The 17,085-nt window shown below is 41.9% G+C and overlaps 1 protein-coding gene and 1 long non-coding RNA gene across 3 annotated transcripts in view; both read left to right on the forward strand.

Moving 5' to 3' along the window:
* Positions 1–2,780: 2,780 nt before the first annotated feature.
* LOC121199855 lies at positions 2,781–5,719 on the forward strand. The gene is made up of 3 exons (XR_005896473.1): positions 2,781–2,815; positions 3,830–3,864; positions 5,368–5,719. It is a non-coding gene; the product is annotated as an uncharacterized LOC121199855 (long non-coding RNA).
* Positions 5,720–8,977: 3,258 nt separating this feature from the next.
* Positions 8,978–17,085, forward strand: part of fam49a (family with sequence similarity 49 member A) — a 30,298-nt gene continuing 22,190 nt past the window's right edge. For both annotated transcript variants that reach the window (XM_041064081.1, XM_041064080.1), the window contains exon 1: positions 8,978–9,114. The gene's annotated coding sequence lies outside the window, so the exon portion shown is untranslated. The remainder of the gene's footprint in view (positions 9,115–17,085) is intronic.

Here is a 17,085-nt window from a genome sequence, read left to right on the forward strand (position 1 = left end):
CGAGCAGCAGCACCACCACCAAGATGATAAAACGGGAGCACACAGCGAAGCTGTCTGTGATGGATGGCATAAAGAGGAGGGTTGTGAGCCTCATATGGAAAATCTGTGTAAGCCATGCTAGTTCAGAGCTCCAGCAACTAAAGAGCTTGTATGACGGCTGACAAATTCACAAAAACTACCCTGTATAACTAAACTGAGGGCAGAGCTTGCTTTGTTTTGTGCTGCCAAAAAGTACTGCCATTTCTGCATTTTACAGTTTTTTTTATTTTTTATTTTTTATTTTTTTGAATGTTAGTACTTGGTAGGACCTGCTAAAATTAGCACTAAACCCCCATACACGTCAAGGGGGTTTCTGTAATCTGACAACTTCATTGTAATCCTCCAGGCGGGGGCAGCAATTGAGTGAGTAAGGAGGCTGCCATGGTTCAGTATCCACCGACAACTACCAGTGAAAAGTAAAAGCTTTAAGGCAGGGTGGTAAATTCATTTTAATGACACTTATAAAAGCCTGACTGGATGTTTTATTGGACTGATGAATCTTTTGGAACTTACTGCACAGCCAGAGGAAGTGAAGAAAGTCAGATTTTGTGGTGATCACTCATCACTGGTTTCACTAATCTTGAATACTGAGGTTTGTACAGACTACAGAATAAAACAACAAAGGCTAGGTTTTCTAAAATGGAAGTGCTAAATATTAGTTCAAGAGAAAGATCTGAAAGCAGCTGAAGTCAAACAAAAGACACTACTGAGTCGTGTTATGAGAAATGTAGGATTTATTGTGCTTTGAGCTTGATCCATACTAGGGACTGAAAGTCAGGATATCTTGGCCTCTTTGCATCGATTGTGACTTTTCTTCTTTTACTGAGTTTGTTTTGAGTTGATTTGATAAAAGTACATCAAATCAGTGGAGTACACCTTTAAATACTGAGGTTTCTACAGGCCACAGAATGAATACAAATTTTGCATGGCCAAGGGGTTTAAATTTGGAATGATTCTGGTGTCTTAATACGCACCAGTCCTCTTGTGAAATGTTGGACAAGCTGATCAATGGGTCACATTCAGCACACTCCAGTGACTTCAGAGGTGGGCTGTGTAATTTGCAATAAACCAATCATGAAAAGAAGAAGAAAACACCATCAGCTGATGTTGCTCCATATATTTTTGTATCAAATAGACTCTTCCTGCAAAACTTCTAAAAGTGCAAATGTGCAGAACCAATTCACAAAGGGGACACACGATATTAGCCACGGGGCATTTTCTGCACACAGAATGAAAACCAAAGGAGTGCAAAAGTGAGGATGTGATGTAATTCTATAGTGCATATTAGACTGTATTGCTACAGTTTCTTCCTGCCTTCGGGTTTTTTTTTTTGTTTTTTTTTTTGTTTGTGGTCAGGCTATATTGGCAAGTGAATAAACCAGATTCAGAGACTCATTTGGACTTCCTCAGGTACCAGCAATAGAACAAAAAGGTGTCAGTTCTTTCATGGTGATTTCATTTGTGATGCCAGAAAAGGCCCCATCCTGTTTGCAGCCTTACAATTTTCTGCTGAGGAACCTGTGGGTTGATATTAATGGTACCATGTGTGGTAAGAAGATAAATTCCCCACTCTCATAAAGTTAAGAGCCTGGATTTCTACCATCATTACAGACTTCTAATTGAGGCATAAATCAAAACGCACTGTGGTGCTGGACAGAGGGAGAATGATGAAGGTAAGAGTGAGTGTCACAGTGTGTTAGTCCCAACTCTCTGAGCCACTTTGGTCCTGCCAGACTTCTGCACTGAGCTGGAGAGACAGCAGCATCCCTCACAGGCTCTCTGTCCCTCTTTCAGCTTATCCTTCTGTTTCTCCTCTCCTGTTTCTTTTCCCTTTCGTGCCATTTATTGCTTTGATTTGATTCTTATACCCTTATTCCTCATCTCATTATTTGTCTTCTGCTCTGTCTCCTATAACCTTTTCATAATCTCTTTCTCTTCTCTTCTTCTCCTGCTCCCCCTGTCCAACACAGCCTCTCTTCTCACATGACATTGACAGGAATCTCTCTGAGTTGTTTACCTTATCTACCGACTCTCTCTCTCTCTCTCTCTCTCTCTCTCTCTCTCTCTCTCTCTCTCTCTCTCTCTCTCTCTCTCTTCCTCCCTCTCTCGCTCCCTCCTAACACTCGCTCTTTCTGGCACTCAGTAGTTCCCTGCACCTCCTCAATAGTCACGCTCTGATGCCTTGGCTGATTACATAAGAACATGGTGTCAAATGGCCACTCCGTCAGCGCCAGCAGAGAGGGATGGGGAACACCAACACCACTGCCCACAACAAAACAGTTTGTGTCTCAGTCTGCTTCCCAGTTGCCCTTGGCCCCAGTCTCCCAGTCCATGTTCTTCCCTTCATCTCCCCTGACTTGCCTTTCTCGAGTTGTCCACCAGATGTCCTCAGACTTGTTCCCATGTCTCCTCATCCCTGCAGCCACCTGAGCTCTCCCCACCTGCACCTCATTCACTAATCAGTCTTGCTCTACTTAATAACACTTCACTTTCTTTGTTCGTGATTGGATTGTCAGCCTAAGTTAACATGTTTTCCTTTGTGCCTGCTACCTGCGTGTTGTTCCCTGTTGTCCGCACCTGCTCTGTCAGTCTTTGTTTGAAGCCGATCCAAGAATCCTCGCCTCCCTGTGTGTTGCCCCTGGGTTCACTGGCCTATCCTTACCAGTTTGTGTGTGTACACATTATAGCTTCATAAAGTTGTTAGTAAACAAGCCTTTTTTTTTTTTATACTACACCCAGCTGACACGGAGAAACATTAGCATTCATTTGGAGTCCCGTAATCACTTTCTCTATTTTTGCCTGTATTTACTGGGAAGGAAAATATTGGGCTCTTTAGCAGCTTGATGCTCCTCTATGTTTGCAGGCTTGTCTCTAACTTTGTCTGTTAGCCATTTGGTGCTGAGCAGGTTTTGTACAGTTAGTGTTTTTGCTGAAAATGAAAAGAGGGGAAAATGTAGGCAGTATAGTTAAAAGAGAACCATCCAAACCCTTTCAAATGATCCACTGGTATAAATATAATGTGGGGTGTGGGTTTAAAGCTGCTGTAATCGACCTTTTTATATTACAGTGTATCACGTGGCTACTTGGAAGTGAAAGGGGGTCACTCATGGCAGTGAACTTACAGAGAATTTTCACCCAGATTTACAGTTGTTTTTGGCTGCAGTCTGCAGCTGTTTTGCAGGAAAAAATGCTGTGGTAAACCAACCATACACCATCTGTCCAGCACCAAACAAAGAGAACAGGCAAAGTTAGCAATTAGCGATTGAACACAATGAAGTATTTGCAACTAAACAAAAAGATACTGTGGTACTGGGAGTAAGTGGAGACCGAAACAGAGGTAAGAGGAGACTTAATATTGGACTTACATTTATTAGTTGGACAGAAACAAGACTACAATTTGATGCTAATGTCACTTCATGTCTGCTGAATCTGCAGTATTAAAACTTTCTTTTCTTGTTCAAACTTGCACCAACAACACCACGTCAAATTCCTTGTATGTGTAACATACCTGGCAATAAAGTTTTCTGATTCTGATTCTAATCATCTTAAAAGGTATGTCAGTGTTGTCCCTTGTTTTCTCCAAAATCTGGAAAAAAAAAAAAATTCTGTTACAAATTTTGCATCTAAAAGCCCTGTGATGTATGGACACTTTTTTATACATCATTATGTGTGGTGATGTAACATAATGATGATACTATTAAGGGTTTTTTAAATGGTCTTATTTCTGTTTTATTCACAACTGCCTCTTATCTGTATTTCTTCGGTTTGCTTCATTTCTTTGGTTCTACAGGTGCACTGATGTTGACTTGATGTGCCAAGTCTGAGGTGAGAAATGGGAAGTGATGGGGAAAAAATAGGCCACAATATCCCTCTGGTAAAAACAACCATCAGCATTTTAGAGTTAGAGTTTAAACCCAAATCTTATGGGAGCCAACCAAGCCTAAAGGATTCAAGTTAATTCGGGCTAAATTTCTCATTTATTTGTTTCATTTGTTTTTGTAGCTTTAGATCAAAATCATTAATTCAATTTAACATCAGAGGATTATTTGCATTTTTTGGCTCCAGCCAGAACATAGGCTGGGCGTCATTGCAGGTATGCTCAGACTAGACTTGAATATTCAAGCACAGAGACAAGCTCCGGGGCAAACACAGACTCTCTTTCAATTTCAGTGCAAGCAATAAATGCTCATCTTCCTACAGTGCCTGAGTCCTCACCGCCCCCGTTAATGTCTGACACTAATCTGATGACAAAGCCTAGGGTGTAGGTGCACAATAGCTTGAGAATGCTGTGGGTTTAGGTGTTTACTCTGCTTTCCCTTATGAATGATTTCTGTATTTGTTCCCTCCTTCCTGTCTGCACTAATCAGTCAGTACCCCCATGGCTGCTGCTGCTTCTGCTGCTCGGTTTTCTGACATGACTCTGCGCCAATAATTCCACTGTGGACCTCCGGCCATAAATCAGGACACAAAAGGAGACGTTGTTTCCATCAATAACCCTGGAATCCTTTGCAGAGAACTACCCAGTGCTACTGAGATGCACTTTTCACAGGCAGATCAGTGTGCAAAGATGCATGTATATGATTAACAGCAAGCTGCATCAAACCACTATCTGTGCAGCGAAGCTCTGAAGGCAGCAGCTTCTATAATGATCCAGTGAGCTGCAAAGAAACTGGCAGAAAGGAGGAGACAGAGAGACAGAGAAGAGGCAAAGGGGGTTATGACCAAGTTAATTAGATCAAAATGCCCAGAAAGATCCAACAAGTGCTCCAAAGTCTGGAGAGCCTGGCAGATCTGAGAAAGGCTGTTTACTGTTTACTGTCAAGATGTATGTGTGTGTATGTGTGTTTGTGTATGTGACTGCACACCACGCTCACAGAACAGAAGCCAATTAGTGTGACAACACTGCAAGGCACATGGGTGTTGCAGAGCAGCGGAGCACTTAGGCGCTGCCTCCTTTCAGGGCAGGCGAAATTCAAACAGCATTTCATTTCAAGACCTCTCAAATAGCTCTGAGCTTGATGATACACGGCGAAGCCTTTTAGTGATGTTTCCTAAACATTCTGGCAGACAGCCTCCAGACAAAGGCAGGTCAGCTGGACTCACAGTGTTAAACAAGAAGCCTTATGCAACCCGGACCAAGCAAGGGGGCCTCCGGCAAGGCGAGGAGGGTCCCCTGGGCTGAGGTTCGGTCAGGTAGTTTTTATAAATATGAGAACTTGAAAGCGCAAACAAGGAGGAGCAGTTTAGTCGAGTGTCATCAGACCAGATAAAAATGGAAGACAACGGGGGCGGATTTGATTCATTTTGCCCTCTCTGCTCAACTTGCAGCCCACCACGCACAACCTGGTGTTTCCACAACTGGGACAAATGGAGAGCTGACATTTGGACACTTCGCAGTGCGGAGAGGTTTGTGAGGAAGTAGCAATGACACTTCAATGCACCTCGTCCACCGGGCAACAAAAAGCTTTTTCATCATGCAACACTGGTGACATTTAGAATCCATGTATATTCACGTCTGTTCTGGCAGCATTTAGATTCTGACCCACAAAAATGGAAATGTTGACATATCATTTAACATTTTCCCTGCCTCTGTTTTAAACCAAAGTGTTTGAAAGGATGTGAAAACAGGTGAAAGGGGAAATAAGTGAGAATCAAAAAAATTAACAGGCTTGGATGCACTATTTTAGGCTAATATACTAAATAAATATACTAATGTTAGTATATCAAATATATATTTCATGCCCTCTTTTATGTCGGTGTACTGTTGAACAGCCAGTGTAACACAAACAAGTCCATGCAGCCGTTAGCAAGACTGGCCCGGCACTCAGCCAAGTATGGACATCGAGAGATGAAAGAACAGAAACTGTTGTTCTGCTCTGCACAGCGCCAAGGGCAAACAGAGAAGGGAGCAGTAACATGGTATTTGTTTTTGTATTTGTTTCCACCTCCAGGGCCTGAATGTCGATATTGGTACTGTATATGTGTTATTTTGTGCTCACATTATGCGTTTGAAGTGGCCTCTTGGAAACAACAGCCAACTGCTTTTCATCACCACATTAAGCTCGTTTTCAATCCCCATCCCGGGAGTAGATTAGTGCAGACAATAAACAAGATTTGGGTGTCCTTGCCCTGGGCCACTACTAACTTGAAATCCTATAACCCAGCTGGTGACTGCTGGAAACCTCCGCCCACAGTTGCTGTGTTTCATTCATAAATCATCAAACATAAAGTACAACACATAGAGCAGGTACAGTAGAACATGGATGAGAAAGCATATTAAGTGAAGTAGCTTGGAACATCAGAAGACTGAGTACCAGTAAAACTTTCTTTTAATGAACAAACTGTGGATCATGCTTCTACACAGCTGGATTAGCTGTCGTGTATTATCCATTAAAGTAAAGAATATGCACATTAAATTCAGTTTATATCTGTGCAGATGCAGCTAGACAGTCAGCTGAGTCAGCAGTGTGGAGAGCTACTGCCACCCAGAGGCTGGATATTTGTTCTTTATGTTAATTCTGCAGTACTGCGCCTGCATGTAGAGAACTGGAAACCACTGGAACCAGCAGTGACATGTTTTCCAGATTGAGAATGTATCACTACAGTATTTCATCTTTATATAGATTGTACATGCAAATATGAACTAAAAAGCAGGAGAACTGGATGGATACAGATAATACCTCTTATTCTCTCATTTGTGGCAGTGTAGATTGTGAAATTTGCGCTGGTTGATGGATAAGAGTTGTTCAAAAAGTATTAAAAAAAAAAAAATTAATAAATATTAGAGTAAAATCTACTTGGGCTCTTGCAGCTTCTAAAAGAACAAATAAAAATTTGTATAGAATGATGCATTGGAAAGTAAGAGCATCTTCACTTGATGGGATTTATCATTACATCACTTCAATTTACTTCACAACCAGCAGAGCCAAGTTTTATTCGCCATTTTAAGAGGGTTAAACCTTATCATTGTATTACATATTAAAAACACGTGTAGTCTAGTTTTATCTGATGTTCTAAATAAACTCATCCGGAAAGAGGCAGAAGCACATACATGCAGGGACTGTAAATTGTGGCATTGTGACACCGGCAACACTACAAGCAATCACCACCAGGGGCCACTTTTGGCCAAATTTTACACATTTGGACAATTTGTATAACTGTTAATTCATATTCTGTGACAAACTGATAATTCCTAAAGAGAAAGTTGGAATTTTCCCCTCTTCAGCCTCAGAGGTCAACTCTGCAGTGACAAAGAACTGAATGTGCTGCTCAAGGACACTTCAGCGCTGAGACTGCTTGTTTATATGTCTCCTCAGTCAGCACGCAGCCTGTGTTTCACAAAGCACTGACCGTGTCATCAAATGTCAAAGAATAAACAGTGGGACCAACACCTTCATCAAGATTGCTTATGAGATTTCCTATGAGTTTAAGTCCAGTCAGTTGATCTGCGAGTGAGTGAAAATGTCTGTTGTATCACAGTTTCTGTCACTAAACTTTTCAATTACAATCATTCTTTAAGCAAAGTATATTTTTATAAGGCTGTAACTCATAATGTTTCCTTGATGAGAACTGACCTATTTACAGCATTGTCTCATGTTTCAAAATGACATAACTCACATGATACAACACATCAATGGCTAATTATATCATCTAGTATGGTGGCTGGACAGAGTAACTATGTGTTTCTTTATGTGCGTGGGTGTGTGCAGAGTTACTGTAAAGGAAAGTTAACTCCATGACAGCCAGCGGTTGTGGTAGTGGAAGATGTGGGTGTACTCTGACCCCCCCCATACAACCTAATTGGCCCTTATGGTCTTGTGGAGGTGTGTTTACCCTGTACATACCTCTGACTACACTGCTGACAACGATGAACTTTTCTCACAGTCGCAGTCTCCAGGTTCCAGCATGCATTATGGCAACCTGGTATGGCAACACACAGGAATAGCATCAGTGAGATGCATGTGGCTTTGTACTGAAAATACTCTATGTTTTGATTGTAGAATCTTGGCGTTTTTAAAAGCTGTGTGTGTGTGTGTGTGAGTGTTGCTTTGCATTGTAGCCCTCAGGGCGAAGTATGGAGGACCCCATTCTCTACAAGCACTAATGTTCAAACATGCCTTTGACTTCATCCATCAGTCTTAATGTCAGCTCACAGCAGCCATTACAAGCAGGAAGTTTGCTATGATGTAGATTCCAGTTTGAATACTGACCCAGTTTTAAATGTAATGTGGTCAAAAGAAAAGTATTTGGTTTAATAACATGAAGAGTTCACTGGGCACAAGTTAGCAAGATAGGTTCTTCAACTGCTAATTCAAAATAGCCTACACTTATTTAGGGATTATTGTTTATTTACTGGAATAACTGATGAATCTTTTTTTCTTTCTATAAAATGTACATGACAAAGAAAAGCAGGAAATTCTAGTTTATCAGTTATCAGAACAGCTGCTGAACAAATTTCTGTCAATCAGCTAATCAACTAATAGTCTGACTTTTACACTTAATGACTAGATTTATAAGATAGTATACCTTTACAAATTAAACACTGATAAGGGTAGGATGAGGTGGCAGAAATCTATAAAGACACAAGTTTCAGATTCTAAATTGCATTAAAGTTGGTTAAAAAATGCTGTTATAATATTGGCCTGAAATATGAGTGTTTTAATGAACTATTAAATCACAGCATAGATAAAACTCAGTTGACACACTGTTTTCATCACAAATTTCATTTTCAGCTTGAATTTTCAGACAGGAAATCTTTGCCACCTTCTGCCGAGAGGAAAGAATTTGACGCATTACTATTGGACAAAGAAAACAACTATAGCTGATTTAATTGGCTTATTTCGCACTGACCCTAATTTTGACCAATTAAAAATGTGACTGGGCGGGGCTTTTGCCCTTTTTTTTTTTTTTTTTTTGCTTCGTTTTTCTGGTGGGAAGAGGGAGGGGTAAGTGCAGAGCGTGTTGTTGTCCGTGGCTGCTGGGGACAGACAGCGTTGTCGAGGTCGGTGAAAGTACTGCTCTGACCAAGACTTCGGTTCTTACTTTCTAAAAAGTGCTACCCCGAGAGACATACCGGTGAGTATTTGGCTTTAACCAACTTTTATTCTTGTTTAGCGCGCGCTAAGTTGGCTTTACTTCGCCTGGTGTCGTGCCAAATCGTGTATCCCCGTCAAATCAGTGACTGTCAAACGAGTTCACATGGGAAGAGATGCCGGGGAGGAAGCGCTAACTTGCTAGCTAGCATTAGCCGCTTTTGAGCGCTGAATTTAGTTATGTGGGAGCGTTAAATCACTGTGCAAGTGTGAGAGGACTTTTACAGAGGGCACAGTTTGCTGCTGATGTACTACCCTTTCCAGGTTTTTGCCTGGCAGCAGCGCCGGCTAAACGGTCGGACAGGCTAGCCAGCCTTAGCTTTCAAATTCTAGCCCCGTTGTAAGTTTACTGAAATACATCGCTACTGCTTTATTTTTATTATTAATCGCTTGAATGAGGGAGTGAAATGAACTCGCTTTGGGACCCCGCTACCCCGAGAGCGAGGTGGTGAAAGTTGTCACAATTCAACAACTCTTTACATCCGCAACCACTGCGTTTTCACAACTGTGTAAAGTCCACGGTGAACCCACAACAATGCCCTGAACATAAACGAGCAGGTGGCTGCATCAGAATATGAGTTATTTCCTTTCTAGGGACGCTGTGGTGGGGGTTTCTCAACCTGTTTGACCGGTAGAAGAGCCCTGTTATCCCAGCACTGTTTCAGTGTGTCTTGGTCTCTCAGACTGCCAGACAACAGCAGCTGTTTCTTTCACTTCTCTTGACATGAGCTGCCAATGAGTGACTCTGTTCTGCCCCGTGGGACATTACTGAGTACATACTTCATTAGGTCCAACAACAGCAACACATCATTGCCCATGGTTCATTCAGTCCAATGTTTAAAGGCATTGCAGTGTTAAGGTGTAGGTGTAGGCTACACATTAGGTATTGATTGTTTAAGAACTAGATCATGACTAAGGACTTTCCAAGAGTTGAGTCCAAAGGTTGAACTGTGTGAACCAGTTAATTGGCCCATGTAAAACGTTTTCAAAGTAAGTGTTGTGAGAGGAATGTGCTTTATGGCAGCTCACGGTGCACTGAAATGGCGCTCTTTTGTTGGAGAAGACATACAGCAACAGCTGCAGTCCTGAACAGCAGCATGTGTGTCCATGCACATATGTGTATATGGGTTTTGTCTCAGTCGGCATGCCAGGCTGTAATTGCAGTATTTCAGGAATGCTGGTTGAATTCTGTGACTTAAAGCATACTGGACAATGGCTTCTGTGGATGAACCCGATCTCTCGGGGAAGAAGTTGAAATGCTTTGCATGTTCTTTGCATGGCCTAGCCTAGCTGTGTGCCTCAGTACTCACTTTTACATGGTGGGGGACAAGTTGCGGCATGCAGGGCTTTGTATAGCCCCAAAAGGAAAATGCTAAGTCATTACTATAAGCTGCAAGGTATAAAAAGAATATGACACATATGATGTGGCACTTGGTTCACCAACCGTAAACCAAGTCTCGTGCTGTTTATAGATGTGTTAGACTTTTGCTTTCAAATTCCTGGCCAGCACCCGTCACTGTCTCGAGAGTTGTTGTAGAAAGACCTCTGTTTAACACTATCACCCTCCCAACATTTATTTAGATAAGTATTGCTTTAGTGACCAGATAATGTATTTCTTTGGGACATCCCAGTGACAGGACCCTGCAGACTTGGTTTGGTAATAATTACAATATCCAGCTGGTAATTTTATTCTTTGTTATGAGTGTGCAGCTAATTTAAAGTCACTAATTAGTTGTTGTTGGGTTTTGTGTGGTCCTTGTGAACCATGAAAAGGGTTCAGATGCTGTGCTGATGCAGTGTAGCGCTGCAAGTGGAAGAAGTCTGAAAAGAACAAGAGACATGCCAGACTTTACAAACGTGTCTTGGCAGAGTTTGAACGCAGTGTGTATGTGTGACTGAAACTCCGCTTGACCATCGTGCTGGCACAGCAGTGCCTGTTAGTTTGCAGTTAATGTCTCATAGTTTTGTTTTTTTTCCCTCAGTGTTTGTGCGTGTGACAGAATAACAGGATATGGTATCTTACACCCTTTCTAACAGTAGCATTTCATTTTTTCACATTGTGGTTTTTAACCTGCTGCTGCATTACAGGTTGCCTGAGGCGAGCACGTGGGGAAGCCTCTGTGCTGCGCTGCACTTTCTTTTGCGCTTATTTAGCTCTACTAGGAAGGAATTCTTAAATACCAACCATAGTAACCATATGGGAGATATGTATAGCATGATTGTTTATATCATATTAGTTCAGTCAGCTATACAGCTTTACCTCTGCAACCTCCACAGTAACCAAAACAAGACCAGAATATGTAATGTCAAACAACAAATGTACACGTCACCTGTTGGTTGAGTGTGTGTTGTCATGATCAAAGAAATCCAGTATCCACCTCAAACACAGCTAGCAAACTGGCATTGATGCTGCTTTCTGATGTGTGAAAGATGATGACTACAGCCATTACAGTCATATTACAAAGAAGCTTCCAGCTACTGAAATGTGCTGCTTTAAACTCTCACCAGGCCGGATAGAGGTAATGTGATATTTGCAGTTTAGCTGTTCTCAGACTCCACATGAAACTGCTTGCAGCAGCAATTTTTGATTGCTGTAGTCCAGCAATGAATCACAAGTTGCTTTGTGACACTAAATGAGAAATCCCAAAGGATTTCCTTCCAGCACTGCACACTTCACCAGTGCCAAGTCTAATATCTGACTGAGATTTTAGCTGAACAAGCAGTGCGAGGCCTTCTTGTATCATTATTTCACTGTTGATGCCAGCCGAGGTTAGCCTGCAGCACTGCGAGACTGTCTTGTGGACATTCAGTCAAACATTTGTTTATGCGTGTCAGATGTTGGCTGAATGTATAGTTCCTCCTCCTTTGTTCGTTCAACAGCATGACAAATTGAGAATGTCACTGTTGCATTGAGAGAACAAATAAAAAGTAAATACTGCACAGTTGGTTACAGTACGCAAATGTTTATGTTTAAGCTGAACCAGGTATGGCAAATGTTTACAGGTATTTGACCTGGACAAAATCACCGTCTCCATTGTCCTTAATCCACTTGATTTTCCTTGTTTGTCAGTTCGTGGTTGTGCTTATCCTTTCAAGAGAAGCTGAACACTTACACTTGTTAAAGTCGTTATTTCATTCAGACAGAACAAACTGGCTAAGAAGTCCCTGAGTTGCACAGCTCCCCCCTCATGGTGTTCGGCTCTCCTCCTGTTATCAGCGACTAATCATGCAGTGGACCACCAGCCACCGCTGACTCAGCCAATGCTGCCATCTGGGCTGGAACAGAAAGCACAACAGACTTCTCACTGGCTCTAGAGCCTCAGATGCTCAGCTAACAGATTTTGTGTGTGTGAGTGTATATGCGCACACACACACATGCATGCATGCATGTGTCCGACAGTGAAAAAGTGAAAGAGAACTGAAGAGAGCAATAAAGTGTAGACAGTAATGTGAAGATAAAGTCTTAAGAGAGTGTGAAATATGAAAAAAAAAAAAATGTTCCCATTTTAGTTTTTCTTTGTCTGGTGGAAAACTGGAGAATCTCACAATGTTGTGGGTCAAAACTGAAAATAAATTGAACACACAATGAATAAGGTGGGCAACTGTTTTGACAGCTAATTGTTTCAGCTCTACAATTATGTTTCTCGCCTATTCCCACTGAAATAAAAGACATTTTGACACATTCCGTTTAGTTACTTCAGGTTCAGGGTCCTGGTTTTGTGCATGCTGGCTCATTGCCTTGACTGAGTGGGACACTTGAACAGAACAGAGCCTTAGTTAATGTCATTGGTTACACCTGTGCTTTTCCTACTGTCACACGGCATAAAGACCTATGAATCAAGCTTATTATTTTAGCAGTAGTCTTGTACCCACTTACACAAGGGGCCTTTTTTTGTCTCGCAATTTGGCAAAGCAGGATTAATAAATCTCAGTTGTTAGAACAGCTTATATCTTAAAAGCTTAAAACTTAAGCCACTAGTGTTCAATATTCACCAGGAATAATGTTTTCCAGTAAAAAAAACTCTCCAATTTTTTGATCCCCTCTTGTTTTTGTTACTCTCAGGAAATTACCTATTTGTGTGTCGTCAACTGTGGCTGCGTCGCAGTAAAACAGTGCGAATGAAACTGTGCGCTCACAGTTCCTGTTTTATCCCCAAACAACTCGTCTGCCTGTGTTTTTATCTGTCTGTCTGCCTGTGAGAATAAATGTGTGTCGAACTGCGCTGCCTTATGACCCTGCACACTTCCCGCTCACGTTTCACTTTTTAAACTCACATCCTGTCAGCGGGACAACAGCTCTCTGTAAGTGTGTTTGCTCTGCAGTATCAGTATGCTCTCGCCGGCGAGTATTGTGCTGAGGCTGTGCTTGTAATTGTCAGTTCTGTAATGTTTATTATCCCTCAGTTGGTCCAGTATTATTAGTAATGATTTTTTTTTATTGGTTTGTTGTAACGTTGCTGTGTTTCCCACACTCTGAGCATTTACGTGTAGTGGTGGTTGGTGCGTCATGTGACCCATGTGCATGCGGGATGGGGGGGGGGGGGGGGCAGGCAGGCTTTTGGTAGATGTTAGCTAGGTGCACAGAGCTAGCTGTGCACAGAGAAGACTCTAGTCAGTTTCTGCAGTGCACACAGCTCAGACAGCTTTGTGGCCAAAAATTAGTTTGTTTGAGAAGAGTGAAATTAGGTGTGAGGTTGAAACTGAGTCATTTTAACTACCTGGGCGGGTCTTAACCTACCTGGGTATGCTGCCTAAGTAGAGCCTATGTTGTTTGCTTGTGTAACAACGTAGACTCTCTACAGGAAACACAGTTTGGTTTTATGATGGGAAGCTGAATTTTGGTAAACTAAGGAGGTTTCAAATCCTCCAACTTTCAAACCACATAATGTGTCCTAATGTACTGCAGTGTTTAAGGATGTTATTTTTTCAATATTTATGTAATTCACTGCTAACTCTTAACCTGCTTTGATTATTATTGTTATGAGAAATGTTTGTATTTCTGTCTTCCTTTTTAGTATAACTTTTATTTTGGCCCTATTTAACCTCGTAAGGTTTCATGTTCCCTCATGTCAGATAAAGCGACTGCTGTTTTTGAAACCTGAGTGGTGGGACGACAGGGTCATTTAAAATGCACGCCATCTGTCCTATCGATTTTGTGCAAACTACTTTCAACAACGGGCTTCTTTGCTTTGGCAGTTTATTTATGCACAAATGCCCAAAGCATCATACTTTCTAGGCCACTGGAAAATTGGAAAGCCTTGGAAAATGTGTTACAGTACAAAGTTAAGTTGAAAGCTATAAAACTAAAAGATAAGAAAAAAAAGTTACTTGGATTTAATTATTTTCATCTTTTCATTCTTTGTCACCTGTTGGATTTGTGCCATGTTACTGAGTGGTCATATTTACTCTGCGAAGGCGCTTTAAATCAACAGCTGCGATCACTTTATTCTGTTCCGTTTTATAAAGGTGATTGCCATTTAACAAAGGGAAAACGTCACGCTTCTGCTCTGTGAGTCACGCTTTCTGATTTGGTGAATTTAGCTGGAAGCCGCTATTCTCTTGCTGGCATGATGCTTGGTGAGTTTTAAAGCATATTCAGTTGAAATGTAAAAAGGTTTATGATACAAATATGCATCACAGGCCGCACCCCTAGCTTAATTTATAAAACATTGCACTATTTAACCTTCACAGAGAATAGTGAGCTCGCTATGTTCTGCCATTCCAACAGTTTTTTTTTTCCTCCATTTCCACAGCTTGGCCTCTGCTGACTTTTTTTTGCAACTCAGCAGCACACTCACTGATCTCAGCAGGTGCAGGAATCCGGAGATTTACAGCTGTTTATTGTTCATGAGAAGCTAATGCTGTGTGAGAGCAGAAATATTAGGATGTTTAAGAGGACAGTCGTCATCCTTTGGTAAGGAGGGTGTATCAGCACTGAAACCAGTGGAGTGACCAAAACAACAGCAGCTTGGTCAGGGCAGGGCACTGACTGTGTCCAAACTGATTTAATGTGTGAGTGCTACAGAGTAATGGCTCAACCCCTGATCCTGATTACTGCATGTTGGGATTGTGATGATTAACACTGATTATTAGTCTTGATAATTTGATTATGTAATTATTTGGAGGTCCAGAGGGTCTTTGTGGTTTAGTGTAATATGTCTACATGTGTGATGTTATGTCTGTAAATGTTTGGTATGATATCCGACTGTTTTTATGGTACCTGCCTGCTTTAGGACGACAGATGAAAATTAGCTATTGTGCTAATTCTGGCATATTTGCATTGATGCTCACTGCTGATATGTTGATAAATGTGCACTGTCCTAATTCAATAAACGAGTAAAGGTATAAATGGTCAGTTGTTCCTGAAACGGGTCACGACTCAGTTTGGCAGAGGTTGACATATATAAGTTCTGCTTGTGCTTTGTGCTGTTTCCTCAATTTGTTGCTAATGGTGTATGCAGAGCTAGATTTTCACTTACTAGGCACGGATATATGATATACAACAACATGCAGACTCAACGCAAAGGTAACAAAGTGAAAACTGAAAGAAGGAAAAACAAAAAAGCATTTGGCCTCGATATGTTGCATGACTAACTGAGCAAGTGCACTTGATCTTGGCCTCGGTTGACAGATTTGTCTGATGACAGAGACCAAAGGCCTGCATGGTCTGCAAAGGTCAAGTATCGTCTGCTTGGCCATTCTGAAGTGATTAGCGTTGATCCTTCACAGTAGAGCCAGCGTTCATGGAAAGCCATAAATAGGTTTGTTTTCATAAGGAAACTCCTGTGCCCCACTGGGGCCACACCCTGTGTTTGTATAGCCTGTTTTTGCAGAAATTAGCCAAAGACCATCTCTCTCTCTCTCTCTCTCTCTCTCTCTCTCTCTCTCTCTCTCTCTCTCTCTCTCTCTAAGCTGTGATCAATATGCTCAGCATTTTGTATCAAATTTCCCAAATTTAAACCAGGTACAGTATAGTACAATAGCCTAAATGTTAGACCAGTGACCATATCGCAATACTGATAACCAACCATATACTGCACAGCTGTAGTTAAGTGCTAAATATGTTCCCACATAGTGATGCGAGGCCCTTTGGATAAATGCATTTATCAAATGACTTCTGGTCTGAAAGCAGTTAGGAAGTCTGCAGCAACAAGTCAGAGCATTTATTGGTGCTCTTTAGGTCATCCCTAGCACTACCACATCTGTCTAATTATTTTGTCTAGAATAATCTTGCTGCCATAGTCTTGGTAGCTTCAGCTTTAGCGTAGCTTGTCAGACCTCCACCCAACAGAGGAGGGGCCTGTAGTGGTGCAGATTGCTTGATGCTCTCACGCACACACTTGCTAACACTAGTTTCACACAAGTCAGTCACACACAGACATGGTTCCCTTTGTATCTGCAGTGCTGCTGACATGCAGGGCTTGGCAGAACAGAAGTGGCATTGAGCAGAGACGTAGGAGGAATTTCTACGCCTGGAGTCCCACTCTATACAGCAGTGGCTGCTAGTAGCCAGACAGCCACTCTGCCTCCTCCTCCTCTCCAAATACCAAATGCCCTCCTTTACTTTCCTACTTGCTTTTTGCCTTGATTTCTTTTCTTCCTTCCATTGTTCTTTTCATGCACTCTTATGTGCCTTGGCAGTTTCTTACCCTCTCTCCCTCTCTCTATCACACGTTCCCTCTCTCAACATTGACAGAAGCCTCTGTGAGTTGTTTACTACGTCTACTGCCCCCCCCCCCCCCCCCCCCCCCCCCAGCTCTCTGAGCAGAAAATGACCACTGTGACTTTTTGTCTCTGTTGACATTACCAGGGTCCCTCTCCTTCTCTCCGCACCAGTGGCCAGATGTGGAGGAGGGATAGTGGTGAGTTTGTAATGAGCAAGTGTAAAATTAGGCAGCAGGCCCAGCTGGCTGAACCAGAGGGCACACAGAGTCAGCAGCTGAGCTGAGTACTG

This window comes from Toxotes jaculatrix, chromosome 19 (genome assembly GCF_017976425.1).
Source record: "Toxotes jaculatrix isolate fToxJac2 chromosome 19, fToxJac2.pri, whole genome shotgun sequence".
NCBI classification, from domain to species: domain Eukaryota; kingdom Metazoa; phylum Chordata; class Actinopteri; family Toxotidae; genus Toxotes; species Toxotes jaculatrix.